The 4,714-nt window shown below is 35.5% G+C and overlaps 1 pseudogene; it reads right to left on the reverse strand.

The window, feature by feature from the left end:
* Positions 1-408: 408 nt before the first annotated feature.
* On the reverse strand, positions 409-563 carry LOC122892700 (annotated as a pseudogene).
* Positions 564-4,714: the final 4,151 nt, after the last annotated feature.

A 4,714-nucleotide genomic window follows, 5' to 3' on the forward strand; every position in this document is an offset into this window, starting at 1 on the left:
TGAAAATGTCTTAAATGATCACCGAATTCCCATACCCAACTTGCTCCTCATTTTCTCTTTCTTTAAAAAATTTTGTTCAGTGCATGCATACACAATTCTCTGAAGGATAGAAAAATAACCTACCTGTTCTATTTTCCTGAAAATGATTTTGTGAGAACAGAAAAAAAAAAATCCTTTGACAAATAAGAAGTGCTATGTAAATGTGAGGCAATCATATCATTGTTCCTTATAGCAAAAAAACTGCCTTGACCTTGACGAAGAAAGGATAAATTAACCAAAGATCTGCATTGCTCTCACTCCTATAGAAGGCTCACTGTAATTTACTAATTCAATCACATGTCTTTCATCCATCTGTTCAGTACACTGCAGATTTCGGAGATCTATGAACTTTTTAAAAGTCAGTGCAAGAGAAAATAGAATAACGATTTTCTCTAAAGCATCCTGTAAACACACATGCCTTCATTTCTTTAAGAAAGATTATTTGGATAGAGGACGTATCAGATATTAAACTGATAAGAACAGATACTACACTTGATCTTAGCCAAAAGTGCCTGGGTGGCTCAGTGGGTTAAGCCGCTACCTTCGGCTCAGGTCATGATCTCGGGATCCTGGGATCGAGTCCCGCATCGGGCTCTCTGCTCGGCGGGGAGCCTGCTTCCCTCTCTCTCTCTCTCTCTCTGCCTGCCTCTCCATCTACTTGTTGATTTCTCTCTGTCAAATAAATAAACAAAATCTTAAAAAAAAAAAAAAGAAAGATTATTTGGGGCATTTTTTACACTATTATTTTATAATTTTTGTAAATTTTTTTTTCATTTTAATTCCAGTACAATTAATATACTAACTAATATAGAACTAATATATTAGTTTCAGGTATATAATACAGTGATTCAACACTCTGTACATTACTAAGTGCTCGCCAGGATAAGTGTAGTCGCTATCTGTCACCAAGCCCTCTTTGCCACTCCAGAGCCTCACTCAGCACTTGACTATGTAGGTGGCCACCAAATGTCAGTGAACTTTAATAAGTCAGATTATTCAGTATGCTATCAGATAAAACTCAATTGCCCTCTTGAGATAAAACTCAATTGTCTCACTCCTACTGTATTCAATGGTTTTGATTTCTTTTGGCCATCATGAGTATAATCTGTCCAAACTTGTCTGGTCAACAGTAGCTGCCAGTTCAATTAGTCACTGCCACACACATCTCCTTTCACCAGGAAATGAATACGAGATGTTGGCAGAGCAAAAACTTCTCTAAAAGGATTTCATTGAAACACATTTTTAATAGAATATTGCAACAGAAATACTGCCAGGCAACCCTAAGTGTTTGCTTAATGTTTGCAACATCTGTGTAATATTTTTATACCTTTGTTTTCTTTTTCTGATCTTAAAGGAGTAGTTCTTCAGCATAAGAGTCACTGGCAAAAGAAAAACACAAAAATCTAATCTTTCTTGGCCATGATATAAGGCTGAAAAAAATAAATAAAAATAAATTTTAAAAAAACTATTTCACACCACCTGTTATTTATCATTGTTTAGCCTCTGTTAAATATTTATCATCTGTATCCCTTTTTATTTTTGAAGTCATCCATTAGATGAAAGAGAATAATTCCAGGAAATCTATAAATGTTTACTGAATAATAATGGATTTTAGCCCTATACCAATGATAAAACCTGGGAGAGCAGAAGTTATTCCTTGACAAATTAAATTATAGAGATTAAGCATTTGCTTGTATTCAGAGTATTTGGAAGAGTAAAAGGAAGTATTTCTGTACAGAAAACTTTGTAATATGAAAACAAAGTGTATAACCATTTTTTAAAAATGGTTATTATTCATTGCATTCCAGGACAGTAGATGTTTTTCTGCATTTCTGAAAAAATTCATGGAATGAAACATACAGAACTGCTGATTTCCTTAATTGATATTTCGATACAGTTCTTTAACAGTTGTAACAGTTCATTACAGCTATAGGTTATTTTATATCAGGGAAAGAGTGTGAGAGATACTAGACAATAGCTTATATCTGTAATCATCTCTACAATATTTTAAGAAAATTCAAAATTTGTTTAATATTTGTATAAATAGCATTTAAATTATCCTATGCATTGGAATTGGAAAGAAGATATTGCCTGAAAAATATTAGTCACTTTATGATTAATTTTCTAAGGTCTAGATACAGAAAAATGCAAGCAAATCAGATTTTACAACTGATATTCAAATGTAAGTTGTTTACTATTTATTCACTTATTTTATTTCACTCAGGAGGTAATAGTAATTTTTTTTTCATTTTGTAACATAATTGCTATAACTATTAAGATTCCAAAAAGTAGGGCACCTGGGTGGCTCAGTGGGTTAAGCCGCTGCCTTCGGCTCAGGTCATGATCTCGGGGTCCTGGGATCGAGGCCCGCATCGGGCTCTCTGCTCAGTGGGGAGCCTGCTTCCTCCTCTCTCTCTGCCTGCCTCTCAGCCTACTTGTGATCTCTCTCTGTCAAATAAATAAATAAAATCTTTAAAAAAAAAAAAAAAGATTCCAAAAAGTAGAAAGTATCAGAAATATTTAAACAACAAAATCAGATTTAACCACAAAATCAGCAGTTTTCATATTGCATTAAGTATACCACTATCTAGTTTTTCTAAATACTAGTAAATGAAAAATGTAGCATGGCACAGACTGCAATTTAAACCAATTGAGATTATAAGATCTTCTGTGTTAAAAAATGCAACATGCTTTAAAAGGGCTAGAATGATTCTGCAACAAAGTTTAGCAAACATTACCAACAACTTCAAAGTGAATTATAAACAAAACATTCAAAGCATTGGGAAGGTTATTTTTTAAGTCTGTATGATAAAGTTCTGATTTTTAGTGTTTATTTGTATGTCTATTGGTGTTTGGCTTTTCAGGTATAAAATTTTTCTTTTCAATCCAATCTCCTTGGAATACTATGAAATGCCTGAAACTGCATTAGTAATTCTTACTAAATACAAGAAACAGATAACACTGAATCCCATCATACCAATTTAGTATACATTTATATTATAAATTTACAGTATCTTGTAGTCATCCATATTCATTAAAAATATTACCAGCATATTTTTTCCATCTTTCGGTTTTAGACTGTTTCAAAGGCAATTCTTTTTCTACAATATCTCTGCTATTTCCTTCAATTGGCCATCAGAAAATTCAGGCTTTCAGAAACATTACTTATCTTTGTTTTGTCTAAATTAAATCCATGACCCCCAGTATCACAACCACTTCTAGGTGGTCTCTCCTTTTCCCCAGGTGGTTCCCCCCTTTCTCCAGGCCTCTTCAGGGAGATTTGTGTGTTGTCCAAAGGATGAAAAAGAACATCCAGGTCTCATCAAGCTCTGTACTGCACCCTCTCTTGCACTCCATAAACATTTAAGATGGGGATAGGCTAAAGTTTACCCAATTCACTTGAGCTACCATCTTTCATATGTATATGAAATATATGTGTATTTTATTAACATAAAATATATTATTTGTTTCAGAGGTACAGGTCTGTGATTCATCAGTCTTATTCAATTCACAGAGCTCACCATAGCATATACCTTCCCCAGTGTCCATCACCGAGCCACCCCATCCCTTCCACCCCTTTCCACTCCAGCAACCCTCAGTTGGTTTCCTGAGATTAAGAGTCTCTTATAGTTTGTCTTCCTCTCTGGTTTTGTCCCATTTCATTTTTTCCTCTCTTCCCCTATGATCCTCTGCCTTGTTTCTCAAATTCCACATATCAGCAAGATCATATGATAATTGTCTTTCTCTGACTGCATCATACCCTCTAGTTCCATCTGCATCCTTACAAATGAACAAGATTTAATATTTTGATGGCTGTACATTATTCAATTGTATATATATATATACCACATCTTCTTTATCCATTCATCTGCTGATGGACATCTAGGCTCTTTCCATAGTTTGGCTATTGTGGACATTGCTGCTATAAACATTGGGGTAAACGTGTCCCTTCCATCACTACATTTTTATCTTTAGGGTAAATACCCAATAGTGTGATTGCTGGGTCATAGAGTAGGTTTATTTTCAACTTTTTGAAGAATCTCCATACTGTTTTCCAGAGTGGCTGCACCAGCCTGCATTCCCACCAACAGTGTAGGAGTGCTCCCCTTTTATTCTTTTTTCTTTTTTCTTTTTTATTTATTTTCAGCATAACAGTATTCATTATTTTTGCACCACACCCAGTGCTCCATGCAATCCGTGCCCTCTATAATACCCACCACCTGGTACCCCAACCTCCCACCCACCCCCAATTCAAACCCCTCAGATTGTTTTTCAGCGTCCATAGTCTCTCATGGTTCACCTCCCCTTCCAATTCCCCCAACTCCCTTCTCCTAACTCCCCATGTCCTCCATGCTATTTGTTATGCTCCACAAATCAGTGAAACCATATGATAATTGACACTCTCTGCTTGACTTATTTCACTCAGCATAATCTCTTCCAGTCCTGTCCATGTTGCTACAAAAGTTGGGTATTCATCCTTTCTGATGGATGCATAATACTCCATAGTGTATATGGACCTTTCTTTGCATCCTCACCAACACCTGTTTCCTGACTTGTTAATTTTAGCCATTCTGACTGGTGTGAGGTGGTATCTCATTGTGGTTTTGATTTGTATTTCCCGGATGCTGAGTGATGTGGAGTACTTTTTCATGTGTCTGTTGAGCCACCCTCTCTT

Source organism: Neovison vison, chromosome 12, assembly GCF_020171115.1.
Source record: "Neovison vison isolate M4711 chromosome 12, ASM_NN_V1, whole genome shotgun sequence".
Lineage (NCBI taxonomy): Eukaryota > Metazoa > Chordata > Mammalia > Carnivora > Mustelidae > Neogale > Neogale vison.